This window comes from Chiloscyllium punctatum, chromosome 7, assembly GCF_047496795.1.
Source record: "Chiloscyllium punctatum isolate Juve2018m chromosome 7, sChiPun1.3, whole genome shotgun sequence".
Classification (NCBI taxonomy): Eukaryota; Metazoa; Chordata; class Chondrichthyes; order Orectolobiformes; family Hemiscylliidae; genus Chiloscyllium; species Chiloscyllium punctatum.
In genome coordinates this window covers 64,997,270-65,013,220 of record NC_092745.1, presented here as the reverse complement: position 1 = coordinate 65,013,220, position 15,951 = coordinate 64,997,270, and the positions used below count along the sequence as shown (strand labels likewise).

The window sequence follows — 15,951 nt, the reverse complement described above, 5'->3', positions numbered from 1 at the left end:
TGCTTACTGACTATGTTCAAGAGCCTGGCCTGGTATCTGAGGCTATCCAGGATTTACTGGGCTGGGACACCACTGAGGAAAGGGCACCTCCTTTGACTTCACTGCTAACAACCACGAAACCCTTCCTAGCTTTGTGTGTGCATTAAACAGCACAATAATAGCTGTACTGCGAGCCTGGTCATTCTGGATGAGGGGTGAAATGCAAAAAGGCAAGGCAATACAGCCCAGGGCTGCATGTGCATCCATGGAGGCTCAGTGTGAGTGACTGACATGAGAATAAATTTACAGTGCTGGAGGTGGCCTGATCCACTGCATACACTGGGTGTGCGTCCCTGAACACACAGTGTCCTTGCTGAAGCATTACTACGATAGTTACTGGTGCAGCATTGAAGTGCAAAGGTGTCCTGGAAGTGGATAGGAATTACGCCATGAGGACGTTTAGAAGCTGGCTCATATCAAATGCCAATGCCCATTGACGTGTGACACACATAGCCCATAACCTTGGAATGTGGCCTGAGACGTTGGTGCCCCATTCCATCATCAAGATTGCCAGAGGAAGTGGTGGAGGCTGGTACAATTACAGCTTTGAAAGGCATCTGGATAGGTATATCAATGGGAAGGGTTTAGAGGGATATGGGCCAAGTGCTGGCAAATGGGACTAGATTAGGTTTGGATATCTGGTCGACATGGTCAAGTTGGACTGAAAAATCTGTTTCCATGCTGTACATCTCCATGACTCGATGAGTTTAAGTAAGTGATGAACTGAATTGTAGAATCATAGAATCCTTATAGCGTGGAAGCTTAGGCCCTCCAAAAAGCACCCTACTGCATCCCTGTGACCCTGCATTCCCATGGCTAATCCACCTAGACAACACATCCCTGGACACTATGGACAATTTAGCATGGCCAATTTACTTTATTGCATTTCTTTGGACTGTGGAAGAAAACTGGAGCACCCAGCAGAAACACACACAGACACAATGTGCAAACTCCTCACAGAAGGCCACCCGAGGCTGGAAGCAAACCTGGGTCCCTGGTGCTGTGAGGCAGCAGTACTAACCACTGAGCCACCCTGCTGCTTCAGAATTCACCAGCTGCCTGTGTTGGCCTCTATATCAGGGATATGTAACATCTAGCTTGTTCAGCATGTTTGGTAAGATGCCAAGTTGGGAGATAATGAAGAATGAAGATGCTGGAGAGTCAGAGTCATGAAGTGTTGCACTGGAAAAAACACAGCTAGTCAGGCAGCATCTGAGGAGCAAGAGAATCAATGTTTGGGTATAACATTTCATCAGGACATAATACAAAGTTAAGTGTGAATAAAATGGTTTGTGGTGTTAACAAGGCATTTAACAAACTATAATCCCCGTCAATTGGCAAATTATGGCTACCTAGCATGAAACCTGCCACTCAGTAAATGTGGAGAAAGTGAGGAGATGACCTGAAGGCTTATGCCCAAAACGTTGATTCTCCTGTTTCTTGGATGCTGCCTGACCTGCTGCGCTTTTCCAGCAACACATTTTCAACTCAGCAAATGTGTGAAAGATGCAATGATGATTTGGTGATGGGTTCTCAAACAAACGGACGGAGTAAGGTGCTCCCAATATGGAGATAGGCCTTGCCGGATTTCTTACGCAATTCTGCTCAAATCTCACAATTGCCCACATTATTTAGACCTCTATAAGATTCTCTTCCATGTGTCTGAATCATGTATTTAGACGGTTTGCTTGGTATTTTACATAACTAATCCATTTTCTTACACCATATTATCTCATTTTTTGGAGAAGACATAACCTGAATCTGCAGTTATTGACAACCTCTTGTGAAGTACTGTATTTGTAGTTGAAGATATTGTTGCTGTAGCCAGTCAAGACAACGCACAATGCTACTCTTGACTCTGACCTAAGGACCGAAGGCCAATTTTCCAAAGAAAGAACAAATCTCTCTTTATTCTGTAAAACTGCGAACTCCTGCTGACTGGCCATTCCTTATAAGTGCCCACACAAGATGTATAACATGATTACGTGTTACATTCCTGCCACGAGCTCCAAAGAACATCCATAATATTTCCAAATTTGTCTGTTGGGTGTCCAGTGCAGAAGCCCATTGTTATATCAAGAGTATCCAAGGTAAATATTACTGCAATACCACTGAGGTATAAATTCTCTTCTGATAGAGTACATGGCTTCTCCCATAAAAAAGAAAGCCTTATTTGCACATGTTTAAAGAGCCAATTTGACTCGACGCTACATGTTGGCGTTTAACCAGCTGAGCTCATATACCTTCCAAGAACAGGACATTTTCAGTTACCTGCAGCTTGTCTAACTTCCCCATACTTCATATAATTTGGAAGAAAACAGAAAGTATGTCAGAGAGTCATTACAGGGCTTCCATTTCTAGAGAACTGCAACCGCATCTCACCCGGATGGCAAACTATTGAAAAAAAAAACTATCTGCCACGATGATTAGTTTTTTCTCAATCATCTGTCGACAGTTCTCAAAACCAGGAAACCCCAATCCCATTGCACTTTTAACTCTGTGGGAATGGTATCACACATGAAACTGATCTAAAAATGTCACCAGCTTCTGTATATTTCTTAAATCTAATGCTAGATACAGACCTGGAAAGCTCATGGTCCAAATTTAACAAGAATTATGTGATGGAATGTGACGTGTATGTTGGCAAGACAGCAGCAGTAATTCTGAAGTATTGGATTTGGCCGGATGATTTGAGTTAGAATAGTTATTATGATTGACATTTGGGCTTCCCCAGGCCTGGGGACTGGTGCCAACTGAAGGAGCATTAAGAATCAAAGCAGAAGAGGTTTCTCTGTTGTGAAAACCAGGTTTGTGAAAATGTACAAAGACGTTAACTTGTGGCAATTTGAAAAATATATCTTTGAAGCATGATTTCTTGTACACTTAAAAAAGGCAGCTAAGAGAAAAATTGGAGGAGGAAATTGATTGAAGGCATAAAAATATACTATATTTTTGGTATATTGTGGTTACTTTTCCTTCTAGTCCCTGCTGAATCATGATTTTTGAATTTGCATTGAACTTAAAATCACTAACCTGTACAAATATTAATTTAAAATATAGTGTCTAATTCAACTCTATTTTGCAGGTGTATTGAGGTAAGTTAGCAGTTCATTCCTTCATTCAGTTCTTTGACATATCTCTGCGGTATTAAATCTAATGCGTTATTGTGCTTGATTTATCAATTACAGTGAATTCAAGAATAGTTCAATTATTGACTTGTCGTGTAATCTCACATTTTCCACACATTTTCACTCAATTTTTACATGTTCTGCCATTGAATTTAATCCATTGTTCGAAAACACATTAAAAGGAGGTTATGTTTAAACTATCTACTTCAGTTGAAGGTAACAGAGTGCCATTGAATGGGAAACAGTGATCATATTGAACTGTGCCCAGATATAGGATGTACTGAATCCATTGTAACGAGAACAGACACCCAGATTGAAACCCCTGGAAGCCCAAATGCCTGTTTCCCACTGTGATACAAAACAGGAACAATTGATCTTTTTGCTGCCAAGTACATTTTCAGATTTAAAAAGGCAGCGAGAGACTGATAGAAATAAAAAATACCATTGCGCCAAGCAAGGGAGAAAACCTGTTTGTGTTAACCACCAAGCAGAATGCTGGTGAGAAAGGATTTCTGGTTTGAAGAGATGAGACTATGTAGAGATTTGAAGACCCAAGGATCACGAAACAGTGCTGGAAGTCAGCTTAGTTGTAATCAAGACTAAGTGAAGGGAATTTCTTTCAAAAGGAAACTGAAAATATTTCCCTCATAAGGCAGAATGGTTGGATCCTGTTTGGAAAGCTGAGAAGAAATTGGGATTTTATCTACCAGAAAATATATCTGCTGAGTGTGCAGCATAACATTAATGTGGCATTGGGTTTTTAGTTGTGCTTTTTGATCGTAAGTAATACTTTGTTTATAGTGATTTTAATTTGTCTGTCGTAGGAAAAATTTTAAAGTGAAAGTTTATCGTGGCACTATTTTGTTTGGCAACTGGAAAATTAATGTCTTTTGAAATATATGATGGATTCCTATGGTGATTGTTTCACCACAAGTAGAATTTCTCTGTCCAGCTCCTGGTCAGACAAATGATATTAAAACAAACAACTGCAGCAGCATATACCTTCAACCCGTGTGATTTTAGCCAGGGTGCCATGGAGTGTGGTGATCACTGAGATGTTTTAACGCAATGTTGTTGGCTCATAGCCAACATGACAATATCTGTGGGATGGTCCTTTCAAAGGATAAGGCTTGCTTTTTATTGTGTCTTTCACAATTGCTTCGCTATATTGCAAATGCTTTGTGACAAAAAAAATGCATGTCCATTTAAATCTCAATAGGGACTAAAAAAATGTCGACTGTTTGAATCGGTTTATTGAAAATGGTTGAAAGGGAATGGCTGATGCGGTGCATTAGCCCAGTGGCCTTTCATCTCTGGCACTGCAATTGGAATTCATCTCAAAGTGATCAAAGTGTCCATTGTTTTTGAGAATCCAATGTGAAATAAATTGAAGCAGCAATATCTGGTTCATAGCTGGATTGCCTTTCAGTCTGAGATAGGTCACAGACTGAACAAACTCAATGGAGGTACGTGCCCTCGTTTTGTTTTGTGACTTTTGGTTTTGTTTTCAGTAGGCAGCTGTTGGTTTTGTGATTCCTGTTTTCACTTCCTCTACATCCATCTTGGTTTTCTTTATTTGTTCCCTTTTCTCAGACCTTATTGCTTTACACTATCATTCCTTTTGTCATTTAACCTCTCCTGCATATCACCCAAATACAGAAGGGATGATTTGATTCAACTATCACGGGAACAGAGGCCCAGACTGAAAATCCAGGAAACCCAAATGTCCATATCCCACCTTGACACAAAAGGGCCACTGACCGTAAATGTTGCTAATTCTGCTTCTCTCTCCACCGATGTTTGTCTTATTCCATGCATTTTCTGTGCTTCTTTTTAAATGCACAAGGAATCGCTACACTGACAGGGTTAAAATAAAATGTTTATTTGCTTACTTATCTACTGATTCCCCTGGTGTTGAGGTTAGAATGGTAAAGTTCTCCCTCTGCCAATTGTACCATCGCTCCCTGTCATTCTCGAATGAAAATCTATTTTGGGATTAAGTGTGACAGTGGGAGAGTTTGGAAATCATTTGGTAGAAAGACTAGACACTTGCTTTCACAACCTGAAAGTGCAACTAGTTCTTCAAATGTTGGCTGGCCTTTCTAGATCTCCAAAGTAGATCAGCTTTGCACTAGAAGCGAACATTATATTCAAAGCAGGAAGTGCACATCCTCCCACAGATATGCTCCTCATAATTAGTCAGACTGATGCATAATGAAAGGAAAGTAAATGTCACAATAAGTTGGCAGTCATTTATGGTTAACTTTTCCCAGCCGACACAGCACAAAGGAACCCCAGAAAATTAGAAACAGATCATTTGTGGACTGCAGAAGTTTAGATGAATGGTTAGTGCACCAAGTTAAGGCTTTGTGATTCTTTGGCATTTGAGTAAAGATTGAATCTTGGTTGGCACTGGACAGTCTTTCTAATCTTCAGCATCTTTGTGGTGCAAAGATTACTTCCACCACTTCAGGAGCAAACTTGTAGAGAAATCTCTCCAAATTTCTACACATTTGAAAAGAGAAACCAATGTTTTGGATTTGCATTGCAATGTAAACCTTTCACCCCAGGGCTTAGAAACACCCACATTTGGACAGATGTGAAATGTTTTTGCAGCTACATTCTTGCACCAAGATCAAGGTCATCAAGATTGTTGCTGCCAGAAGGAAAGCATGTTATTTTCTCATACCAAGCAAATAAGTAAGTGCTCGATAAATATTGTTACTCAAAGGCATCGTCTTTTAAAGATTAATGCCACCAGGATATCTCAAGATTTTAAATATCAACCAATCAGGATTTGGTACAATTCTTAAAAATGAAAAGAGCTTAAGACTGCGAATATCTCCAGCTTTTTCATTGAATTTGTAGCCATGGGCAGTACTTTTGGAAGGATGAATGCTCATTTCCAAAGTTGCACCAAAGCTTACTGCAACCAAGACAGGATACATCAAAGGTATTTTCTCTTAGAATAAATTGCATAATTGTATTCCACTTAATCTTCAATTGATTTTTAAAGGTTAGAACATAATTGTCTTTGAGACTGGAAGTATCTCACATTCGAGTAACCATATTAAACAAAGCTGAGCAGCACCATTGTGAAAGTAAAAACCTGAATTCCTATTTTTCGAGAAGCTTCCATTTTTTTGAACTTGGCGAATTTATTCTTTCCCTGTAATCTTCCCTGAATAATTCCAGTATTTCACATTAGACAACATCATCAGTAACCGTAGTAAGCATTGCAGTGTGATAATCTATTTTTAATCACAGAATATCTCATACTATTTTCAACAGTAATCTCTAGTCCTTGCTCTGCAAATGAATCATTAATGAGCATTTAGTATCAGTGATTAAGGAGGAGACTCAAGATTTGAGATAACTGCAAATGAGGAAAACTACGTAATCCCTCCAGAACTAACCCAAAATTCTGAATTGTAAGTCAGTGGGTGGTTAAATTAATTACTTGGATTTGTTATATTTTTATACATTCACAGGATGTGGTTGTGGGCACCAAGATCTAGCATTTACTGCGCAATACTAATTGATCCCTAGAAGGGGTGATGAGTTGGAAGTTTGAACTACTGCTGAAATGTTACACCTACTATACTGCTAGGGAGGGAATTTCACTATTTTGACCTAGGGACATTGAAGGAGTTATGTTATACTTTCAAATCATGATACATGGAGATGGTGATGTTCCACTGTGACTTTCCCTTTGAAGTTGCAGATGAGTTAATCAGTGCAGTCAAAGAAGTCTTGACGAATGGATATAATAGGATATGGCCACAGTGTATGCCATAGAGATGTGACCATGATGTGTTGTTAGTGAAGGGTATGAATGTTGAAGGGTAGCAGATGGAGCACCAATCAAATGTGTTGCTTTACCTGGATACTGTTGAGCTTCTTAAGTGTTGCTGGAGCTGCTCTCATCCAGTCAAATGGGAAGTAAAAGTTTGGGATCTAATTGCAAACTGGCAATGATGTCATAGAGACGCTCCGCACTGAACATAGTACAGGTTAAGAATATTATATAGAAACAAAATTAAAATGAATTTCTTGGATACGTTGGGAAGGAAGACGGTTTGAAATTTTTTAACTTTTTGCTATCTCAGTAGTTTGAGTGAGAAAAGCATGTGTTTATTCAGTAACTAAGAAATTTCACCAATTTTAATTGCAGAAAAGTCAACAATTTGCATACATGAAAAGGGCGTGAATGTAAACACAGAGTGTTGAATTCAACATAAAAATACTTCAGATGCTGAGAATAAAATTTGCCTGAAGGATATTGCAACAGCCACCTGAATATAGTAAAAAAATCATTGAATCTTTTTGATTAGTTCCACTTTGAGAAAGTTTATACCTGAAGAGCTTTTAGAGACCTTTCAACCATCTTGAAAAAAGTAAATCTCTATATTCATCTTACAAAGGCACCACATTGATAATAAGAAGTCAAACTTTATTTTAAAAACAGCAGTTAGGACAGCTTTCAGTTTTAGTACTACAGCAGCCATCTTTACAACAATGGAGATTCAACAGCAACTTTAATTAAATAAGAATACAATCAGACAACAAAATGTATATGGTGCAAAGAGAATAACTCCTAACACTGAAAGTGAGAAATTTTAACTACCTATCAGCTTAGATAAATGCAATTGCAAAGATATGAAGAAAGAGTTGTCTAAAGAGGGCTCTGAAAATAGAATAAGGGAAAAGTTGATAGATGTGTTGTGGTGGCTATTTGAACAAATATTTCATAAGAGCAATTGCAGATATATGAAGAAAGAGCCTAAAGAATAATGGGACAATAGACAATAGGGAAAAGCAATGGATAAGCTTTGACAGATAAACAGATACTTCATAACACTCAGCAAGATTTTTTCCAGTCAATGAGAAGGATGATCTACCAGTGGTTAACAAAGGTGGTCTTGGAGAGCAACCAATCCAAAACTAAGGTATAAACGGCAAAAGCTAGTATAAGTCAGAAGGTTGGGATTTGTTTTTAGGAATCAGTAGTGAAAGAAAATTGATTATGAAGGTAAATTGGCAAGAAATCCCAGATTTCCTCCAACTTCAAGGACTGCAATCTTCCCTCTCCCGTGGTCAACAATGCCTTCTATCACATCTTCTACATTTCCCACACCTCTGCCCTCAAACAAACCCCTCCCCAACAAAAACAAGGATAGACTTCCCGGTCTTCACATTTCCCCCACTAATCTTCAAGTCCAGTGCATCATCCTCCACCACTTCCGCCACCTGCAGTCTGACCCCATCATCAAAACAATATTTCCCTCTCTAACTCTATCTGCTTTTCGCAGGGACTTCGTTCCCACCACAACTGTCTTGTCAAGTTCACATTCCCCACCAAGCCCTCCTCCATACCCAGAACCTTCCCCTGCAGCTGCAGGAGATGCAAAACCTGCCCCTATATCTCCCCTCTCACCTCTGTCCAAGGCCCCAAAGAATCATTCCAAGTCCGGCAGCAATTCACTTGCATTTCCTCCAACATGATTTATTGCATTTGCTGTTCCCAATGTGATCTCCTCTATGTCAGAGAGGCTGAGCGCAAACTCAGGAACTGTTCAAGTAACATTTATTATCTGTACACTCTAATTAACCTCCAATTAACCATCCATTTTAATGCCCCTTCCCACTTCTTCTATGACATATCCATCCTGGGCATTCTCCACCATCAACAAAAGGCCACACGCAAACTGGCAGAAGAACACCTCATCTTCCGCCTTGGGAACTTACAAATATATGGCCTTAACATGGAATTCACCAGCTTCCAAATCTCCCCACTCCTCACCTCATCCCTGACCCAACCTTTCCTAGGAAACCTTGTTCCTTAACCTGACTGTAACTGCCCATTTTCCTTCCATTTACCGCGACTACCTGGTCAGATCCATGCCCCCAAACAGCCCACCCTCCCCTCCTGGCACCTTCCCCTGCCACTGGAGGAATTGCAAAACCTGCGCCCACACCTCCGTCCAAGGCCCCAAAGGAGCCTTCCACATCCGTCAAAATTGCACCTGCATTTCAACACATGTCATTTATTGTATTCGTTGCTCCCGATGGGGTCTCCTCTATACTGGGGAGAATGGACGCCTTCTTGCAGAACACCTTAGAGAACATCTCTGAGACACCTGCACCAATCAACCCCACCGCATCGTGGCCGAACATTTCAACTCCCCCTCCCATTCTGCCCAGAGCATGCAAGTCCTGGGCCTCCTCCATTGTCACCCCCTTACCACCAGATGCCTGGAGGAAGAACGCTTTATCTTCTGCCTCGGGACCCTTCAACCCCAGGGCATCAATGTGGACTTCACCAGTTTCATAGAGTCATAGAGTCATAAAGATGTACAGCATGGAAACAGACCCTTCGGTCCAACTTGTCCATGCCAACCAGATATCCCATCCAATCTAGTCCCACCTGTTAGCACCCGGCCCATATCCCTCCAATCCTTCCTATTCATATATCCATCAAAATGCCTTTCAAATGTTGCAATTGTACCAGCCTCCACCACTTCCTCTGGCAGCTCATTCCATACACGTACCACCCTCTGTGTGAGAAAGTTATCCCTTACATTTCTTTTAAATCTTTCCCCTCTCACCCTAAACCTATGCCCTTTGGTTCTGGACTTCCCCACCCCAAGGAGAAGACTTTGTCTATTTATCCTATCCATGCCCCTCATGATTTTATAAACCTCTATAAGGTCACCCCTCAGCCTCCGACACTCCAGGGAAAACAGCCCCAGCCTGTTCAGCCTCTCCCTGTAGCTCAGATCCTTCAACCCTAGCAACATCCTTGTAAATCTTTTCTGAACCTTTCAAGTTTCACAACATCTTTCCGATAGGACGGAGACCAGAATTGCATGCAATATTCCAATAGTGGCCTAACCAATGTCCTGTACAGCTGCAACATGACCTCCCAACTCCTGTACTCAATGCTCTGACCAATAAAGGAAAGTATACCAAACTCCTTCTTCACTATCCTATCTACCTGCGACTCTACTTTCAAGGAGCTATGAACCTGCACTCCAAGGTCTCTTTGTTCAGCAACACTCCCTAGGACCTTACCATCAAGTGTATAAGCCCTGCTAAGATTTGCTTTCCCAAATTGCAGCACCTAGCATTTATTTAAATTAAACTCCATCTGCCACTTCTCAGCCCATTGGCCCATCTGATCAAAATCCCATTGTAATCTGAGGTAACCTTCTTCGCTGTCCACTACACCTCCAATTTTGGTATCATCTGCAAACTTACTAACTTTACCTGTTATGTTCATACCCAAATAATTTATATAAATGATGAAAAGTAGTGGACCCAGCACAGATCTTTGTAGCATTCCACTGGTCACAGGCCTCCAGTCTGAAAAATAACCCTCCACCACCACCCTCTGTCTTCTACCTTTGAGCCAGTTCTGTATTCAAAGGGCTAGTTCTCCCTGTATTCCATGAGATCTAAGCAGTCTCCCATGGAGACCCTTATCAAATGCCTTACTGAAGTCCAAATAGATCACATCTACTGCTCTGCCCTCATCAATCTTCTTTGTTACTTCTTCAAAAAATCAATCAAGTTTGTGAGACATGATGCATAAAGCTATGTTGACGATCCCTAATCAGTTCTTGCCTTTCCAAATACATGTACATCCTGTCCCTCAGGATTCCCTCCAACAACTTGCCCACCACCACCCAGGTCAGGCTCACTGGTCTATAGTTCCCTGGCTTGTTTTTACCACCCTTCTTAAACAATGGCAACACGGTAGCCAACCTCCAGTCTTCTGGCACCTCACCTGTGACTATCGATGAGACAAATATCTCTGTAAGAGGCCCAGCAATCACTTCCCTCACTTCCCACAGAGTTCTCGGGTACACCTGATCAGGTCCTGGTCAGGAGATTTATCCACTTTTATGCATTTCAAGACATCCAGCACTTCCTCTGTAATACGGATGCTTTTCAAGATGTCACCATCTATTTCCCCACATTCTATATCTTCCATGTCCTTCTCCACAGTAAACACTGATGAAAAATACTCGTTTAGTATCTGCCCCATCTCCTGTGGCTCCAAACAAAAGCTGTCTTGCTGATCTTTGATGGGCCCTATTCTCTCCCGAGTTACCCTGTTGTCCTTAATGTATTTGTAAAAGCCCTTTGGATTCTCCTTAATCCTAATTGCCAAAGCCAACTCATGTCCCCTTTTTGCCCTCCTGATTTCTCTCGTAAGTGTGCTCCTACTGCCTTTATACTCTTCTAAGGATTCACTCACTCTATCCTTTCTATACCTTACATATGCTTCCTTCTTTTTCTTAACTAAAACCTCAATTTCTTTAGTCATCCAGCATTCCCTATGCCTACCAGCCTTTCCTTTCACCCTGACAGGAATATACTGTCTCTGGACTCTCGTTATCTCATTTCTGAAGGTTTCCCATTTTCCAGCCTTCCCTTTACCTGTGAACATCTGCACCCAAACAGCTTTTGAAAGTTCTTGCCTAATACCATTAATTGGTCTTCTTCCAATTTAGAACTTCAACTTTTAGATGTGGTCAATCCTTTTCCATCACTATTTTAAAACTAGTAGAATAATGGTCGCTGGCCCCAAAGTGCTCTGCCACTGACACCTCAATCACCTGCCCCGCCTTATTTCCCAAGAGTAAATCAAGTTTTGCACCTTCTCTAGTAGGTACATCCACAGACTGAATCAGAAAATTGTCTTGTACGCACTTAACAAATTCGTCTCCATATAAACTCTTAACACTATGGTAGACCCAGTCTTTGTTTGGAAAGTTAAAATCTCCTATCATAACTACCCTAATATTTTTACAGATAACTGAGATCTCCTCCAAATTTGTTTCTCAATTTCCCTCTGACTGTTTCCTCATTTCCCCACCCCCCACCTTACCCCAGATCCAACCTTCCAGCTCAGCCCCATCTTCATGAGGGTCCCACCTGTCAATCTTTACCACCCATCTGCTCCACCCTCCTCTCCGACCTATCACCTTTACCCCCACCTCCATCCACCTATTGCACTCTCAGCTACCTTCTCCCCAGCCCTATCCTCCTCCCATTTTTCTCTGCACCCCTGAGGCTCCCAGCCTCATTCCTGAAAAAGGGCTCTGACTCGAAACGTCAGTCTCCTGCTCCTTGGATGCTGCCTGACCTGCTGTGCTTTCCTAGCAACACACGCTCAACTCTGATCTCCAGCATCTGCAGTCCTCACTTCCCCCTATCTTCTCCACCCTTCCCACTGACAAATCAGAGACACATCCTACCTGCATCTACCCATCACTATCCAGCCCACTTTCCCCCCCCCCAGCCCCACCCCCTCCCTCCATTTATTTTGCAGCCCCCCCCTTACCCTTCCCCCAGTCCCGATGAAAGGTTCTGAACTGAAACATCGACTCTCCTTCTCCTCTGATGCTGAACCAAACTGTGTTTGGTTCAGCCCCACTCTTGAGCCACTCTGACTCTGCAGTTCTCATCATCTCCAAGACATATTAAAAGAAAACAGCAAGGGCTTCTGCAGGTAAATAAACAGAACATGACCAACAAAAGTAGATGTGCCCTTCGGGATGCAAATGGGGAATTAATGTTGGTGAACAGGGAAATAAAAGATAATTTGAATTAATATTTTGCACTGTCTTCACAGTAGAGGACACAGTTAACATCCCAAAGGTAACATATAAGCAAGTTGCTAATGGTAGTAAAGATTTTGTGACAATTGTTATCATGAGGAGCAGAATATTTAACAAACTAATGGGACTAAAGTCAGACAAACTGCCTTTGCCTGGTGGCCTGCATCTAAGGGTTTTAATGGAAGTGGCTGCGGAGATATCAAAGCATTTTTCAAAATATTCCAGAACTCACTGGATTCCGAAAGGATTCCAGTGGAATTGAAATTTTTTAGTGCAATGTGTCTGTTCAAGGAATGAGGGATTCTGGATTAGTGGTGCTGGAAGAGCACAGCAGTTCAGGCAGCATCCAAGGAGCTTCGAAATCGACGTTTCAGGCAAAATCCCTTCATCAGGAATAAAGGCAGTGAGCCTGAAGCGTGGAGAGATAAGCTAGAGGAGGGTGGGGGTGGGGAGAAAGTAGCATAGAGTACAATGAGTGAGTGGGGGAGGAGATGAAGGTGATAGATCAGGGAGGAGAGGGTGGAGTGGATAGGTGGAAAAGAAGATAGGCAGGTAGGACAAGTCCGGACAAGTCATGGGGACAGTGCTGAGCTGAAAGGTTGGAACTAGGGTGAGGTGGGGGAAGGGGAAATGAGGAAACTGTTGAAGTCTACATTGATGCCCTGGGGTTGAAGTGTTCCAAGGTGGAAGATGAGGCGTTCTTCCTCCAGGTGTCTGGTGGTGAGGGAGCGACGGTGAAGGAGTCCCAGGACCTCCATGTCCTCGGCAGAGTGGGAGGGGGAGTTGAAATGTTGGGCCACAGGGCGGTGTGGTTGATTGGTGCGGGTGTCCCGGAGATGTTCCCTCAAGCGCTCTGCTTGGAGGCGCCCAGTTTCCCCAACGTAGAGGAGACCGCATCGGGAGCAACGGATACAATAAATGATATTAGTGGATGTGCAAGTAAAACTTTGATGGATGTGGAAGGCTCCTTTAGGGCCTTGGATAGAGGTGAGGGAGGAGGTGTGGGTGCAGGTTTTCCAGTTCCTGCGGTGGCAGTGGAAAGTGCCAGGATTGGAGGGTGGGTTGTAGGGGGGCATGGACCTGACCACGTAGTCACGGAGGGAACGGTCTTTGCGGAAGGCGGAAAGGGGTGGGGAGGGAAATATATCCCTGGTGGTGGGGTCTGTTTGGAGGTGGCGGAAATGTCGGCAGATGATTTGGTTTATGCAAAGGTTTGTAGGGTGTAAGGTAAGCACCAGGGGCGTTCTGTCCTTGTAACTGTTGGAGGGGTGGGGTCTGAGGGTGGAGGTGCGGGATGTGGATGAGATGCATTGGAGGGAATCTTTAACCACGTGGGAAGGGAAATTGCGGTCTCTAAAGAAGGAGGCCATCTGGTGTGTTCTGTGGTGGAACTGGTCCTCCTGGGAGCAGATCCGGCGGAGGCGGAGGAATTGGGAATACGGGATGGCATTTTTGCAAGAGGTAGGATGGGAAGAGGTATAATTCAGGTAACTGTGGGAGTCGGTGGGAGGAGGCAGCAGACTTGTAGGCCTCTTAGCCTAATATCTGTTGTTGGAAAAATGCAAGAGAACATTATCAATAAAGAAATAGAAAAGCTTAACATAATTATACAGAATCAACCTTTTTTTGTGAAAGGGAAATCATGTTTCAAAAAATTGCTAGTGATTCAATACAGTATCTTTGTAATCCAACCATTGTGATTGGTTGCCTCCAGCTACTAATACACAGTTCAATAATGTAATTGTCCATCATGAAATTAATCTCTTTACCCACTTGTATTTATGTCTCTGGATTGAGTTTGTAAGGATATCATTTTACAGGTAACACATCCACCACACGAACAGCCCAAAAGCATTTTTCCTAGTCTATTCACACAAATTGATTTATGATTTCGTAACATCCTTTGTAAGTTATTTGATGCTGTTTTCCCCCCCAGGAAACTATTGTGTCAAACCTTTTAAGTACCTCCACATTATCTAATCTGATCTCTGAAGGGTCAACTTCAGAATTTTCAATTTCTGGTTCATTCTCTGCTTGTCCTGATATTTTTATTTCACTCCCTATTTCTTTCACGATCATAAATGAATTTCTCTCCTGATTATAGTTCCTGTTATATTGCCTTCATAATATACTGAGATGACACACTCATTGATTCTTTCTCCTGTCTGGAGTACTCACTACATAATTTACATTGCTGTCAATCTATTTTTGATTTGAGAAGATCCATTGAACCTTGTTTTTAATGGCTTCCCAGAAAAAGTTAACCGTTCCTTGCTTCCATCAATAATATTTTAAACATTGGCCTTTTTAATTAGTTTTAGTTTGAACTGTTGGTTGAGCACAATTTAAATGCTTTTTGGCCAATTCATATGCATCAGTCAGTTCCTCTCTGCAAGTCAAAACATTGGTGAGAAGCATAACATCTCAACATGTCAATTTTTCTTTAGCTAATTTAATTAGTCCTCTCATCTCATGTCCACATATTAATCCAAAAGAACTAAACTCTGTGGACTCATTGGCTGTACCCTCATTTGCAAACAACTAAAGAATTCCTTTATCCCAATCATTAGGACTTTCTTGACAATAAGCATGAATCATGACTTTCACAGTTTGATTCCATCTCTTCAATGCACCTCTTGGTTGTGGGTTAAAAGCAAAAGTTGGTAATTGTTTTATTACCAAACTAGTTGTCATTTCATTGAGTATTTGTAACATAAAATTAGAACATTGGATCTGATTGCATTTTTTTGTGAAATCCATTAATATAAAAAATAATTGAGCTAACATTTCCATTAGCAGTTTTTCAGACATTTTTCATAAAGGCATTGCTTCTGGAAATCTTGTCACAGCTTTTATACTTGTTAAAAAGCATTGATCTAGGTCGGGCCCTGATGCAACCTATTAAAACCCAGCTAAATGATACTTTAAAAACTGGTATAAGAAGAGTCAAGGTATAGTTTTAAATGATGGTTGGGGTTCTCCACATGTAAGGCATGCTTGACATGTTTTGAGTACATCTTGACCAATAAAGGTGCTTTAATATTTTAGACTGGGGTTTTCCCAATAGCTAAGTGACCTGCCATTGAATTTTATAAGCCACTACTAAATCCTGTTTACAATACTCGGATGAAATTACCACCTGATGATTTGCTGTC

General features: G+C 41.6%; 1 long non-coding RNA gene across 1 annotated transcript in view; it reads left to right on the top strand.

The window, feature by feature from the left end:
• Positions 1–4,585: 4,585 nt before the first annotated feature.
• Positions 4,586–15,951, top strand: part of LOC140479749 (uncharacterized) — a 200,721-nt gene continuing 189,355 nt past the window's right edge. Inside the window, exon 1 of the long non-coding RNA XR_011961114.1 lies at positions 4,586–4,633. This is a non-coding gene — a long non-coding RNA (uncharacterized lncRNA). The remainder of the gene's footprint in view (positions 4,634–15,951) is intronic.